Consider the following 16,722-nt stretch of genomic DNA (forward strand, 5'->3'; position numbering starts at 1 on the left):
TAAAATACTTTGACACTGGAAAACAAAGAGTCAAGGGCTTCACTTGGTCGGAATCATAGGTAAATGTCACATAATTGTAAGGACTGCTAAATATAATTGTTATTTGCTATACAGCCATGAAGTTGACATTATGTGTATTTTGTAATAACAGAATAATTGTAGATGCTACTACAAGCGATTTCCTAGAGGAAGTTACGTTTGTCCATTTGTGTTTTCACCCATGCTGCTAATGGGGCTCTGCAGGCCAGAGGCGGGTGGCGGTGGCTTACCCACATACAGGGGCTGGTCCAATGCCAGGTGATGCAACATTGGTATGGGGTCAGCTTCACCACCCAAGGCTTGCTGACCACCTTCAGCCTGGTCAGCTTCCCCTTCACTTCAGCCTTCACCTGAATGCATGCGTCATCATAGAGAGGGAAGTGTATCTCACAGCTACATTGTCATCTCCCTTCCCAATGTCATAAATGAAAACAAGATCAGTTGTCGCTGAAAAAGAAATATATAATACAATGTAATTTAGTGCAGACTGTGGCTCTAACCACTGGCATTTCTTTGTTCGCAGGAAGAAACAGGAATAGCATATGTCTTTCTACTTGGCAAAGATAACTTTAAAAAAACTCTGGTCAGCCCCTCTTTATTACCCAAACGGAGTCAGGAAAAAGATTGACAATTTAGCAGAAATGATTCCATTCCTCTGAGCCAAAGAGCTATGTCACCTCTTGTCATTCACCCATCCTGCTGCGGGGTCACTTCACAAGAGGGTGTCATCATTGTGGGTAAACCTTGCAAAAAATGGTGTTCAGGTTGTTTTTCTGATACATATGTTACAGAAATATAAACATCTCACTTTCTGTTATTCATGTTATCTGGGGCAGGATAGCATTAATTCACTTTCCCACAGTCTGTTGTGAATATGTTTGATCTGGCGAAGCAGCGGGTGTAGAGAGAGGAACAGAGTATATTCGTCCGTGCACATGGAATTCACAAGTAAAGTGTAGTAGTAAAGAAAACAGAGAGAACAGAGCAGTTCCCTGTAGTTGGGTTAATATGGGCAGTTTGTGGATTGATTTGTACCAATTATGAAGTGTTGTTCTTGATTTTACATGTATCCATTAGTTGTTAAGAAAAAAAGACCCCTAAACAAGCTGAGTTGTTCCTGTCCTTTTCCTGCATCCTCCTGTCCATTTTTGAAAGTAGCCTGTCCCCTGGCATGCCAATAGGCCCTGAATATTGGCCGTGGTACAGATACTACCTAGATGCCCTTCCAGCATTATACTCCAACTCGCTGCTTGAGGTCATCAGGTGCTAATTTCATCTCTGAACCCCGTTTCAAATTAAAAACAAAAGGTGGAAAGACCTTTTCACTCCTTGCTGTTAGGGCATGGAATCGCCTTCCCCCTCATCTTAGGCATGCCCCCTCAGAAATCCATTTCAGGAAAGCCCTGAAGACGTGGATCTACTCTCAATCGGACTCCGCAGTTTTCGCAGCCATCTGATCCATGCTATCCAAGTAGATCTGCTGTGGGTGCAGCGCCAGGATGCTCCTCCCGGAGCGACAGATGCGCTTTATAAAAAAACCATAAATATCAAATATCAAATATCAAATGCCCAGCTACTGACCCAGACAAAAGATGGTCATAACCAAAACATGTCCCCCTCCCTATCCATAAACCCAGTCATCTGTGAAAAACTGATGGTATTTCAAAGTACTTCGGTTTTGTAGATATCAAATGATTTTATCAGGATTCCAAGAAGCTCAAATGTAAAGTCTTCAGTGATGCATGCTCATCAAGATACTGTTTTGCTGCCGATAGTTAGTGGGTTAGAAACTTTTTGTAGGCTGCATTTGAGGAACTGTTTCATGTCAATTGTTTTCTTCTACTGTGGTCATAATCGGCTATAGAGGCTAATTGCCTTACTGATGATTGAAGATTTACATTTTGGGGCCAATTACGATGTCATGCGGTAACCTTCCACCCGACACGTCTCGGAATCGGGACCGCCCGACCGATTACAATGCGACCAAACACTATTTGGTTGGATTCCTATCGACTCCTATGGGAGCCAGTGTTCCGTCCAACAACACCGGCTCCTATGGGGAAATGGGGTGTGTGTAAAGAACACTGCATCCTGTCGTGGGCACCCCACAGTGCAGAGTTTTACAATGGGGTCATTAGGTATCCCCTTGGTCACCAACTGGAGGCCTCAGAATGAAGGGGGCCCGGTTATGGGTCCTCAAAGTCACTTTTAGACAGCCTTTTGCGCATCGCACCGGCCGACTCAGAAAGGCTTTTGTAAACTGACATCGTAATCCCTTGGTCGGAAACACAGTCCATAGAGCTGCACGATGCGGGTCCGAACGACATGAATTCTCCGAGAGCCGGTCAGAACCAATTCGGAAAGACCGTGCGGTTTACAATCCGAATGCAAACATAGTGATTGGTGGGGCGGATTGTAAACCGAACGAGTCGGTCGGAAGGATTCCGACACAGTTTTGGGGAATCTGACTGTTGGGAGGAGGCTTTCTGCCCAACATCATAATCAGTCTCATACTATCTGCATTTATATGATTTGTTCTTTTATATCTGCCCACGCTTCGTTTTTTTCGGGTGCCGCAAGTCAAGTTGAATGTGGTCAGGTAGCATGGGGTTGTGCTTGGTTTTAATCTACTGTCCTACAATCCTTCAACCCTGGTTGTGATATTGTTTGTTGATGAGTAAGGTGGTATTTGTATAAAGGGAGCAATTGTTTCTCTTTCAGAGGAGCATGCCATTTGGTCTAGGCAGATTTTGGAACAATTAGGATTATTTGTGGCTGATCCTAAAATGTGACTGACTTTTCTCCTGCCCTCTGGATCTCTTAGAAGCACACGCCTGTCAGCAATTAATTCTATGTACTACTCTGCTTCTGGTGTTTACAGCTCCATCTCAGAGGGTTCTCACCCACCACCAGTGAAAAGACATGTGTAAAGTAGGGAATACCACAGTCTGATGGCTGCATCGTTGACTCCTCCATTCCTCCAAAAATGCAAAGACTCGTACATTGAGTACCAGTTGAGTTTGGATGATAATATTTATGCAGGGTGTTCCGAACAGAAATGTGGTTTAAGGGAACAAGTTTCAAGAGACCAAAAATGTGTATGTACATCCAGGTGTAGTCTTCTATGTGTTTTAATGCACACTAGGTATGGAAGTCCTCTACCTCACTATATATTGTGTTTTTTGGTCAAAGAAGGGCCACCAGCCCACTGTGTCTGGCAACAGCCAGTGAGCGTCAACATTTCTGTTCACCCAACAATGATGAACTATAGGATCTGCATTTCATAGCAGATGCCCTCAGCTGTGCTGCTCACATATGGCTCTCCATGCCACTGGAGTCAAGCTATCCTGGCTGATGAGGGCTGAAAACTGAAACCGGTCCTAGGATGCTTGTTTCCAATCCAGGGAGGACCTGGCCTAGCAGTTCTGTCTGGACTGTTCCCATGAGGCACAGGGTTAAGACTGATTTGCATACAGCTGGGTCCAAACTGGAATGGCACGGTGAGCAAAAACAATGGATTTAGACCCAGATCTCTGTACTGGGGCGAATACATGACATTTTTCTGCATTCTGTCCACCAATTGTTTCTTTTGCATTTATCAACCCTTAGTGGGACGGGTATGCCCAGACATGGGTCCCGTGCTCTGCTCTCCATGCCACTGGAGTCAAGCTATCCTGGCTGATGAGGGCTGAAAGCCCAAAACCAATCCTAGGAGGCTTATTTCCAGTCCAGGGAGGACCTGGCCTGGCAGTTCGGGCTGGGCTGTTCCCATTGGGCACAGGGTTAAGACTGATTTGCATACAGCTGGGTCCAAACTGGAATGGCATGGTGAGCAAAACAACTATGGATTTAGGCCCAGATCTCGGTACTGGGGTGAATGCATGACATTGTTCTGCATTCTCTCCATCAATTGTTCTTTTTGCTTCAAACATACCGAGCACTGAGCACTGTGGAAGGGCTAACGTAGAACTGTAGCCTCTAATTCAAAAAGATGAAGACAAATACTGATGCAATGAAGCGCATGATGGCAATTTACATTCCGTCAACTCTGGGGGGGCATGGCGCCACTGACACGTTTTCTTCTCTGATCTCTCAGATGTATTACAAAACTTTTGAAACAATATGGAGGTTTTTGGACTTCTTACATATAAAAATGATATGAATATGAACTGCAATATTGCACGACTGTATCAGAAAATGATTCTGAAGTTTTAGAATGGAGCAAGGATACCCGGATACCAGGATTCAAGCATAATCCTATTCTGATTGTGTGACTAGCAGAAGGAGCAGTAAGTGAGTCAATTCATCAAGAAGGTGGTGGAGGCAAGGACAGCTCTTTGTGTGTCCCCTGAGATTACTAATGCCACTGCCGGCTATTGCAGGGCTGGTTGTACATTTTATTTCCATATGGTTTGCAGAGAACATGCATGTCGGGAGTCTCTCCCCTGGGTATGCTCCCTAAAAATCAATTTGTCCATTTTAATTAGAACTCAAAAGACTTACTCCTGAGTTCTATCCTGATGTAGCTCCTGCGCATGTAGTTCCATTCTCTGTAGGCCGTGGTTTCTGGGAAGACCCCGGATAAAGATGTGGTTTTGATGTAGAAGGAGATGTCCAAGCTTGAGCCGGGATTGAAGGTTGGGAAGATCAGGCTGGCTCCTCTGTCGAACGAAACCGCGTTCCAGGTGTTTCCTGGAGGATGCACAGACGCCCTTTACCATCTCATAACAGCAGCCGCACCTTCTGCTAATCTCATGCCTATTACAATCACCAGAGCCATCAATCAAGCCTCTAACTTGTGATCACTATTAACTAATCAGGAAGGAGGAATGTCAGGGATTTATAGAACTCTGGCAAGAGTATTCCCAATGCATTGATAAAGATAGTCACCCCCAGATGTCAACCTCAAGCTGCTGGCTCACCTCGTCACCCCCAGATGTCACCCTCAAGTTGCTGGCTCACCTTGTCACCCCCAGATGTCACCCTCAAGCTGCTGGCTCACCTCACCACCCCCAGATGTCACCCTCAAGCTGCTGGCTCACCTCATCTCCCCCAGATGGCACCCTCAAGCTGCTGGCTCACCTCACCACCCCCAGATGTCACCCTCAAGCTGCTGGCTCACCTCGTCAACCCCAGATGTCACCCTCGAGCTGCTGGCTCACCTCGTCACCCCCAGATGTCACCCTCGAGCTGCTGGCTCACCTCATCTCCCCCAGATGTCACCCTCAGGCTGCTGGCTCACCTCGTCACCCCCAGATGTCACCCTCAAGTTGCTGGCTCACCTCGTCAACCCCAGATGTCACCCTCGAGCTGCTGGCTCACCTCGTCACCCCCAGATGTCACCCTCAAGCTGCTGGCTCACCTCATCACCCCCAGATGTCACCCTCAGGCTGCTGGCTCACCTCGTCACCCCCAGATGTCACCCTCAAGCTGCTGGCTCACCTCGTCAACCCCAGATGTCACCCTCAAGCTGCTGGCTCACCTCGTCACCCCCAGATGTCACACTCGAGCTGCTGGCTCACCTCATCTCCCCCAGATGTCACCCTCAGGCTGCTGGCTCACCTCGTCACCCCCAGATGTCACCCTCAAGCTGCTGGCTCACCTCGTCACCCCCAGGTGTCACCCTCGAGCTGCTGGCTCACCTCGTCACCCCCAGATGTCACCCTCAAGCTGCAGGCTCACCTCATCTCCCCCAGATGTCACCCTCAATCTGCTGGCTCACCTCGCCACCCCAAGATGTCACCCTCAAGCTGCTGGCTCACCTCGTCACCCCCAGATGTCACCCTCAAGCTGTTGGCTCACCCCATCACCCCCAGATGTCACCCTCAAGCTGCTGGCTCACCTCATCGCCCCCAGATGTCACCCTCAAGCTGCTGGCTCACCCCATCACCCCCAGATGTCACCCTCAAGCTGCTGGCTCACCTCATCGCCCCCAGATGTCACCCTTGAGCTGCTGGCTCACCTCATCACCCCCAGATGTCACCCTCAGGTTGCTGGCTCACCTCATCACCCCCGGATGCCACCCTCGAGCTGCTGGCTCACCTCACCACCCCCAGATGTCACCCTCAAGCTGCTGGCTCACCTCATCACCCCCAGATGTCACCCTCGGGCTGCTGGCTCACCTCGTCACCCCCAGATGTCACCCTCAAGCTGCTGGCTCACCTCGTCAACCCCAGATGTCACCCTCAAGCTGCTGGCTCACCTCGTCACCCCCAGATGTCACCCTCGAGCTGCTGGCTCACCTCATCTCCCCCAGATGTCACCCTCAGGCTGCTGGCTCACCTCGTCACCCCCAGATGTCACCCTCAAGCTGCTGGCTCACCTCATCACCCACAGATGTCACCCTCGAGCTGCTGGCTCACCTCATCACCCCCAGAGTCACCCTCAAGCTGCTGGCTCACCTCGTCACCCCAGATGTCACCCTCAAGCTGCTGGCTCACCTCGTCACCCCCAGATGTCACCCTCGAGCTGCTGGCTCACCTCATCACCCCCAGGTGTCACCCTCAAGCTGCTGGCTCACCTCGTCACCCCCAGATGTCACCCTCGAGCTGCTGGCTCACCTCATCAACCCCAGATGTCACCCTCGAGCTGCTGGCTCACCTCGTCACCCCCAGATGTCACCCTCAAGCTGCTGGCTCACCTCATCACCCCCAGGTGTCACCCTCAAGCTGCTGGCTCACCTCGTCACCCCCAGATGTCACCCTCGAGCTGCTGGCTCACCTCACCACCCCCAGATGTCACCCTCAAGCTGCTGGCTCACCTCGTCAACCCCAGATGTCACCCTCAAGCTGCTGGCTCACCTCGTCACCCCCAGATGTCACCCTCGAGCTGCTGGCTCACCTCATCACCCCCAGATGTCACCCTCAAGCTGCTGGCTCACCTCACCACCCCCAGATGTCACCCTCAAGCTGCTGGCTCACCTCCTCAACCCCAGATGTCACCCTCAAGCTGCTGGCTCACCTCGTCACCCTCAGATGTCACCCTCAAGCTGCTGGCTCACCTCATCACCCCCGGATGTCACCCTCAAGCTGCTGGCTCACCTCATCACCCCCAGATGTCACCCTCAAGCTGCTGGCTCACCTCATCATCCCCAGGTGTCACCCTCAAGCTGCTGGCTCACCTCGTCACCCCCAGATGTCACCCTTAAGCTGCTGGCTCACCTCGTCACCCCAGGTGTCACCCTCAAGCTGCTGGCTCACCTTGCCACCCCAGGTGTCACCCTCAAGCTGCTGGCTCACCTTGCCACCCCAGGTGTCACCCTCAAGCTGCTGGCTCACCTCGTCACCCCAGGTGTCACCCTCGAGCTGCTGGCTCACCTCGTCACCCCCAGATGTCACCCTCAGGCTGCTGGCTCACCTCATCACGCCCGGGTGTCACCCTCAAGCTGCTGGCTCACCTCATCACCCCCAGATGTCACCCTCAGGCTGCCGGCTCACCTCGTCACCCCCAGATGTCACCCTCAAGCTGCAGGCTCACCTCATCACCCCCAGATGTCACCCTCAGGCTGCTGGCTCACCTCGTCACCCCCAGATGTCACCCTCAAGCTGCTGGCTCACCTCGTCACCCCAGGTGTCACCCTCGAGCTGCTGGCTCACCTCACCACCCCCAGATGTCACCCTCAAGCTGCTGGCTCACCTTATTGTAGTAAGTCCAATACACAAAATGTAGGTTCCAAAAAGATTTATTCCAGAGGAACAGCTTAACAACCACAGGTAGAAAGATAGGTCTTAACAGCTTCAACTCCACAGCAAAACAGTACAACAAGTCAAGGCAAAACATTCTACAAAACATAGGATGGTTCCAAATGACATATGGTAATTCAAAATGACATCAGGTCATGGAATACCACACTTATCACGCCCGGATATCACCCTCAAGCTGCTGGCTCACCTCGTCACCCCCAGGTGTCACCCTCAAGCTGCTGGCTCACCTTATCACGCCCGGATGTCACCCTCAAGCTGCTGGCTCACCTCGTCACCCCCAGGTGTCACCCTCAAGCTGCTGGCTCACCTTATCACGCCCGGATGTCACCTTCAAGCTGCTGGCTCACCTCATCACCCCCGGGTGTCACCCTCAAGCTGCTGGCTCACCTCATCACCCCCGGGTGTCACCCTCAAGCTGCTGGCTCACCTCATCACCCCCGGGTGTCACCCTCAAGCTGCTGGCTCAGCTCATCATCCCCAGATGTCACCCGCAAGCTGCTGGCTCACCTCGTCACCCCCAGATGTCACCTCAAGCTGCTGGCTCACCTCGTCACCCCCAGATGTCACCCTCGAGCTGCTGGCTCACCTTATCACGCCCGGATGTCACCCTCAAGCTGCTGGCTCACCTCATCACCCCCAGGTGTCACCCTCAAGCTGCTGGCTCACCTCATCACCCTCATATGTCACCCTCAAGCTGCTTGCTCACCTCGTCACCCCCAGATCTCACCCTCAAGCTGCTGGCTCACCTCGTCACCCCCAGATGTCACCCTCAAGCTGCTGGCTCACCTCATCACCCCCCGATGTCACCCTCGAGCTGCTGGCTCACCTCACCACTCCCAGATGTCACCCTCAAGCTGCTGGCTCACCTCACCACTCCCAGATGTCACCCTCAAGCTGCTGGCTCACCTTATTGTAGTAAGTCCAATACACAAAATGTAGGTTCCAAGAAGATTTATTCCAGAGGAACAGCTTAACAACCACAGGTAGAAAGATAGGTCTTAACAGCTTCAACTCCACAGCAAAACAGTACAACAAGTCAAGGCAAAACATTCTACAAAACATAGGATGGTTCCAAATGACATATGGTAATTCCAAATGACATCAGGTCATGGAATACCACACTTATCACGCCCGGATATCACCCTCAAGCTGCTGGCTCACCTCTTCACCCCCAGGTGTCACCCTCAAGCTGCTGGCTCACCTTATCACGCCCGGATGTCACCCTCAAGCTGCTGGCTCACCTCGTCACCCCCAGGTGTCACCCTCAAGCTGCTGGCTCACCTTATCACGCCCGGATGTCACCCTCAAGCTGCTGGCTCACCTCATCACCCCCGGGTGTCACCCTCAAGCTGCTGGCTCACCTCATCACCCCCGGGTGTCACCCTCAAGCTGCTGGCTCACCTCATCACCCCCAGGTGTCACCCTCAAGCTGCTGGCTCACCTCATCATCCCTAGATGTCACCCGCAAGCTGCTGGCTCACCTCGTCACCCCCAGATGTCACCCTCGAGCTGCTGGCTCACCTTATCACGCCCGGATGTCACCCTCAAGCTGCTGGCTCACCTCATCACCCCCAGGTGTCACCCTCAAGCTGCTGGCTCACCTCATCACCCTCATATGTCACCCTCAAGCTGCTGGCTCACCTCATCACCCCCAGGTGTCACCCTCAAGCTGCTGGCTCACCTCATCACCCTCATATGTCACCCTCAAGCTGCTGGCTCACCTCGTCAACCCCAGATGTCACCCTCAAGCTGCTGGCTCACCTCATCACCCCCAGGTGTCACCCTCAAGCTGCTGGCTCACCTCGTCACCCCAGGTGTCACCCTCAAGCTGCTGGCTCACCTCATCACCCTCATATGTCACCCTCAAGCTGCTGGCTCACCTCATCACCCCCAGGTGTCACCCTCAAGCTGCTGGCTCACCTCGTCACCCCAGGTGTCACCCTCGAGCTGCTGGCTCACCTCGTCACCCTCAGATGTCACCCTCAAGCTGCTGGCTCACCTCACCACCCCCAGATGTCACCCTCAAGCTGCTGGCTCACCTCGTCACCCCAGGTGTCACCCTCAAGCTGCTGGCTCACCTCATCACCCTCATATGTCACCCTCAAGCTGCTGGCTCACCTCACCACCCCCAGATGTCACCCTCAAGCTGCTGGCTCACCTCCTCAACCCCAGATGTCACCCTCAAGCTGCTGGCTCACCTCACCACCCCCAGATGTCACCCTCAAGCTGCTGGCTCACCTCCTCAACCCCAGATGTCACCCTCAAGCTGCTGGCTCACCTCATCACCCCCAGATGTCACCCTCAAGCTGCTGGCTCACCTCATCACCCTCATATGTCACCCTCAAGCTGCTGGCTCACCTCGTCAACCCCAGATGTCACCCTCAAGCTGCAGGCTCACCTCGTCACCCCAGGTGTCACCCTCAAGCTGCTGGCTCACCTCATCTCCCCCAGATGTCACCCTCAGGCTGCTGGCTCACCTCGTCACCCCCAGATGTCACCCTCAAGCTGCTGGCTCACCTCATCACCCACAGATGTCACCCTCGAGCTGCTGGCTCACCTCATCACCCCAGATGTCACCCTCAAGCTGCTGGCTCACCTCGTCACCCCAGGTGTCACCCTCGAGCAGCTGGCTCACCTCGTCACCCTCAGATGTCACCCTCAAGCTGCTGGCTCACCTCATCACCCCCAGGTGTCACCCTCGAGCTGCTGGCTCACCTCGTCACCCCCAGATGTCACCCTCGGGCTGCTGGCTCACCTCATCACCCCCAGATGTCACCCTCAAGCTGCTGGCTCACCTCGTCACCCCCAGATGTCACCCTCAAGCTGCTGGCTCACCTCATCATCCCTAGGTGTCACCCTCAAGCTGCTGGCTCACTTCATCACCCCCAGATGTCACCCTCAAGCTGCTGGCTCACCTCCTCAACCCCAGATGTCACCCTCAAGCTGCTGGCTCACCTCGTCACCCTCAGATGTCACCCTCAAGCTGCTGGCTCACCTCATCATCCCCAGGTGTCACCCTCAAGCTGCTGGCTCACCTCATCGCCCCCAGATGTCACCCTCAAGCTGCTGGCTCACCTCGTCACCCTCAGATGTCACCCTCAAGCTGCTGGCTCACCTCATCACCCCCGGGTGTCACCCTCAAGCTGCTGGCTCACCTCATCACCCTCATATGTCACCCTCAAGCTGCTGGCTCACCTCGTCAACCCCAGATGTCACCCTCAAGCTGCTGGCTCACCTCGTCACCCCCAGATGTCACCCTCAAGCTGCTGGCTCACCTCGTCACCCCCAGGTGTCACCCTCAAGCTGCTGGCTCACCTCATCATCCCCAGGTGTCACCCTCAAGCTGCTGGCTCACCTTATCATCCCCAGGTGTCACCCTCAAGCTGCTGGCTCACCTCATCATCCCCAGGTGTCACCCTCAAGCTGCTGGCTCACCTCGTCACCCCAGGTGTCACCCTCAAGCTGCTGGCTCACCTCGTCACCCCAGGTGTCACCCTCAAGCTGCTGGCTCACCTCATCACCCCCAGATGTCACCCTCAAGCTGCTGGCTCACCTCATCACCCCCAGGTGTCACCCTCAAGCTGCTGGCTCACCTTATCATCCCCAGGTGTCACCCTCAAGCTGCTGGCTCACCTCGTCACCCCAGATGTCACCCTCAAGCTGCTGGCTCACCTCGTCACCCCCAGGTGTCACCCTCAAGCTGCTGGCTCACCTTATCATCCCCAGGTGTCACCCTCAAGCTGCTGGCTCACCTCATCATCCCCAGGTGTCACCCTCAAGCTGCTGGCTCACCTCCTCAACCCCAGATGTCACCCTCAAGCTGCTGGCTCACCTCATCACCCCCAGGTGTCTACCTCAAGCTGCTGGCTCACCTCGTCTCATGGAAGTACAATCCATGCCAGGAAGTTTCAAAGGCTTCACAGAAACAGGAAAGATGCTCTCTCTCCCTAACCTGTCCTCATCTCAATCATTTCACACATTAAATGACGTTTACCCTATCTGGGTAGCCACAAAGCTGATGCTTCCCAAGACACTTCATCTTAACTTCCTCTCGAATGACCAGCCCTCCAGCTTTCTTCTTCAAAAGGGGACCCTTGCAGAGAGTTTGGGGTCATGCCTTTCAGGACAACTAGTGATGTCATTGAGTTCCAAGGTGATGGAGGTTCCTTGGCAGGCGGTTATTCAGGGTCACAAGGCCCCAGCTGGAAGGTACATGTGTTCCCGGTGGGTCTTTCATGTACCTTCCATGCCCGTAACAAACCCTCTCAGACCTAAACCACATGTCTGCATATTTCTATCTTAAAAACTCTTGCTGCTATAGATAGATTTCTCTGTAATGGATCTTCCTGTAGTATATATCTAAGCTAACAGCAAGTTCAGGTATGAAACTCTCCCTGGCCAGAGAAAGGTAAGGCAAGGCTTGAGACGAGGAACACAACATCGGACTTGGTTTTTGTAGTGATCAAGTCCACGCAGGTAGATGTAGTTCAGAGAGGTTTTTCAGGATAGTTACAAGATCACAATGAGACCCCGCCAGGAGCAGCCAGCACGCTGCTCAGCCCAGCCAACTGGGGCTATGAGACCCCGCCGGGAGCAGCCAGCACGCTGCTCAGCCCAGCCAACTGCGGCTATGAGACCCCGCCAGGAGCCGCCAGCAGGCTGCTCAGCCCAGCCAACTGCGGCTATGAGACCCCGCCAGGAGCCGCCAGCACGCTGCTCAGCCCAGCCAACTGGGGCTATGAGACCCCGCCAGGAGCCGCCAGCACGCTGCTCAGCCCAGCCAACTGGGGCAATGAGACCCCACCGGGAGCCGCCAGCACGCTGCTCAGCCCAGCCTACTGAGGCAATGAGACCCCACCAGGAGCAGCCAGCACGCTGCTCAGTCCAGCCAACTGCGGCTATGAGACCCCACCAGGAGCAGCCAGCATGCTGCTCAGCCCAGCCAACTGGGGCTATGAGACCCCGCCAGGAGCCGCCAGCACGCTGCTCAGCCCAGCCAACTGTGGCAATGAGACCCCACCGGGAGCAGCCAGCACGCTGCTCAGCCCAGCCAACTGGGGCTATGAGACCCTGCCAGGAGCCGCCAGCACGCTGCTCAGCCCAGCCAACTGTGGCAATGAGACCCCACCGGGAGCAGCCAGCAGGCTGCTCAGATCAGCCAACTGCGGCTATGAGACCCCGCCAGGAGCCGCCAGCAGGCTGCTCAGCCCAGCCAACTGTGGCAATGAGACCCTACCGGGAGCCGCCAGCACGCTGCTCAGCCCAGCCAACTGTGGCAATGAGACCCCACCGGGAGCAGCCAGCACGCTGCTCAGCCCAGCCAACTGTGGCAATGAGACCCCACCGGGAGCAGCCAGCACGCTGCTCAGATCAGCCAACTGGGGCTATGAGACCCCACCAGGAGCCGCCAGCAGGCTGCTCAGACCAGCCAACTGCGGCTATGAGACCCCGCCAGGAGCCGCCAGCACGCTGCTCAGCCCAGCCAACTGTGGCAATGAGACCCCGCCAGGAGCCGCCAGCAGGCTGCTCAGACCAGCCAACTGTGGCAATGAGACCCCACCGGGAGCAGCCAGCACGCTGCTCAGCCCAGCCAACTGTGGCAATGAGACCCCACCGGGAGCAGCCAGCACGCTGCTCAGCCCAGCCAACTGTGGCAATGAGACCCCACCGGGAGCAGCCAGCACGCTGCTCAGCCCAGCCAACTGTGGCAATGAGACCCCACCGGGAGCAGCCAGCAGGCTGCTCAGATCAGCCAACTGCGGCTATGAGACCCCGCCAGGAGCCGCCAGCACGCTGCTCAGCCCAGCCAACTGCGGCTATGAGACCCCTCCATGAGCCGCCAGCAGGCTGCTCAGACCAGCCAACTGTGGCAATGAGACCCCACCGGGAGCAGCCAGCACGCTGCTCAGCCCAGCCAACTGGGGCTATGAGACCCCGCCAGGAGCCGCCAGCACGCTGCTCAGCCCAGCCAACTGGGGCTATGAGACCCCACCAGGAGCCGCCAGCACGCTGCTCAGCCCAGCCAACTGTGGCAATGAGACCCCACCAGGAGCCGCCAGCACGCTGCTCAGCCCAGCCAACTGCGGCTATTCGACTCACAACATTCTGTAAGGTGACATCACATGAAGATTCCACAGAGAGAGCGAGCATAACATGGGAGTCAAGATACAACAGTTTTTTTCTTTGAATTCTGGGGCTTGTCGTCCCATTTAGTAATAGAACAACAAGACTATAAGTCCCAAAATTCAAAGACAAAACCTGGGCTGGAGCAGCACAACACACATGGATCTAGGAAAGGTGGCAGGGCTGTCTGTCCCTTCTTCATCCTTCTATTCATCCACTTCTTAACCTATTCACACGTTCCCTGTTCCTTTACCCTTTTCCCCCATCCCATCCATTCAATCACCCTTACTTTCACCCTATTATCTTACCTTTCACCTTTTTTTAATAAATATCTTCATGTTTCCTACCTTTGACCCCTCCTTTCTTCTTTCTACCTACTCATCTTATGTCTCTTATATTTAGTTTTTCTTGCATTTCTCTGGCTCCACTGTTAAGTCAGAGGAGTGTCGCCCCACTAGAAAAAGGCCCCCAGGGTAAGAAAATTAAAATGGTAATAAATTACCATTTTATTTTTCAAAACCCCATCCCAAGCTGAGCACCAAGATGGGGCGGGGCTTACTGCTGCTGCCAGTTAGGCAGGAGCCGAAAGCAGTGATGGGAAGGCAGGGCACTTAGGTTTAAAGTACGGAGCCATGGGCAGTTTAAACCTCCCTACCCAGCTGTCATAAACAGCTGGGTTAGAGAGGGCATTGGGCTCCAGAGCCCTTGGGAGCAGCGAGAGAGGTTCCTGCAGCCTCCTGGTTCCATGTTGGAGCCTGCCTGTCTGGCAAACAGAAGACCCGAGTGAAGAGGGCGTTGCACCAGGATTGAAGGAAAGTGTAATAAAAAAAAATGATTGGTAACTTTCATATTTTTGCCTCCCGCTCACCACCCTCCTTACATGCCAGCCACTACTGCTCATTCTCACTTTCACTATTTTATATGTCCCTCTTTCAGCTTTTCCCCTTGTTTTCATCATTTCTTGCTCTCCATTTCCGTTGCTGTGCCTAAGAGCCCACCTGCCACACACTCCTGCCATAGTAGTTAGTTCTTAGCACTATTATTTATGAGCACTTTGCCTGTGCATGGAAAAGGCCCATTAAAAATAACTTAATGTTTAGTGGGCTTCAGTTCATCAGCCATGGGCAGGGTCGGATTGGTGAGGCGGGCACTCGGGCAATGGGCCGGTATCGGAGCTGCAGCTGTGGGCCACTCTCTGGGCAGCATGGTGGCCGGTTTAGGCTGTGTCTGTGCTGTTCAGATGCCGCCAGCGGCCCAGTGGTGGACTGAGTAGCCTTTCCGGAGGCAGATGGGCCTCTATTACCTCCCTTTCACCAACAAGGCAAAGGTATCCTTCCCAGTCTCTGGCTTCGACGGCCCATTAATGTACGCAGATTGAGCAGGGCCAGGGGGCCTGAGCAGAAGTGGCCTCACTTATATTCAGGTGCAGTTCACCGTTGTGAACGAATCCGTGCACAAAGAGTCCTGGAAACATTTGCATTTTTTTTTATCTCTGTGAAGTTAAGAAAACATTCCTCATTTAGACATCTCTTTCTTTCTATATTAGCGCAGGAGCAGTGTTTTGTAAAAAGGCGCAAAGCGCAAATGTGGGTCACCTTCTTTATGGTGCCCGGGCATATTTTGCATCCCAATCCAACTCTGGCCATGGGGTCGAGTGGCAGGCCCCGCTTAAGTGGAGTAGTAGCCTATGACACTGGTTGTAACGTGGGATAAATAGTGCACCTGAAAAATGCCAAAGATCTTAGTGTCAGATTTTATCATTTGCGAGAAGTTTTGTATATGTTATTTTTATATCTAGCAAAAGGCCCTCATAACCAGGCCCTCCACAGTGCTTTTAATGCAAAGTATTACCTTTGACTGATCACCACACAGTGTTAGACGAATAGTGTGTGATGTTAGTCTATCGCACAGCAGGCAAAAAACAATATAACCAATCAATCAATCAGAGATTTATAGAGCGCACTATTCACCCGTGAGGGTCTCAAGGCACTGGGTGGGGGTTGCAGGTAGCTCCGTGGTCACCTGAACAGTCAGGTCTTGAGATCTTTTCTGAAAAGGTCTAGTGTTTGGCTTTGTTCGATGCGGAGGGGGAGTTTACTCCAGGTCTTGGCCATGGTGTAGGAGAAGGACCTGCCACCCATTCAGGCCCTGTGAATACGGGGGAACATGGCTAGAGCTAGGTCAGCGGAGCTGTTGAGGTGTTGAGGTTCCGTGACAATCGTAAGTGGTGTTTTTTTAACTCGCACGAATATGGTCGAGTCTGGTATCTATGAACCGCAAATGACGAGTTTAGTAAGTGTGCGCAGTTTCGCTGTGCTAGCTTAAACCGTTCGTTTGTTACGTGGGTTTTTCATCTGTACCCACGGGTTCCATCTTAGATACGGCATCCATTTTGTCTCTTGCCCTCAAGTAGCCAGCGAACGGACGCTGTCCGCTTCGCGACCCTGGGACTCCCAAGATATTTGCGGAAGACACATGTTCTTTGTAAGTGTCTTTATGACGAGGGGGATGATACTGTAAGGCAGATGGCGCCGCTCGAGGCTCATCTTGCCGCACGGACTTATTGTCTCAGCCGTGCATCTCATTAGGCACGTCCCTTTGATGCCTGTTTCTCGTGTTTCCCGATACCTCCCCTTTTACACCCTTTCCGATCTCCCCACTGTCTCCGTCTTCCTCTACACCTGTCCTTGTTCCTATTTCGATCTGTTTTACTGCTGATTGGAATTCGCTAATGATGGGAAGATGGGTTTTTACAGTTGGGAACCACCAAATGTTTCCGCACTTATGTTCCGGACCGCATGTGTTTCAAAGTGACCAAAGCGACCCCTCTGGGGGATAATGGTGGGAACCGGGTTGT

This window comes from Lissotriton vulgaris, unplaced genomic scaffold, assembly GCF_964263255.1.
Source record: "Lissotriton vulgaris unplaced genomic scaffold, aLisVul1.2 SCAFFOLD_219, whole genome shotgun sequence".
NCBI classification, from domain to species: Eukaryota; Metazoa; Chordata; class Amphibia; order Caudata; family Salamandridae; genus Lissotriton; species Lissotriton vulgaris.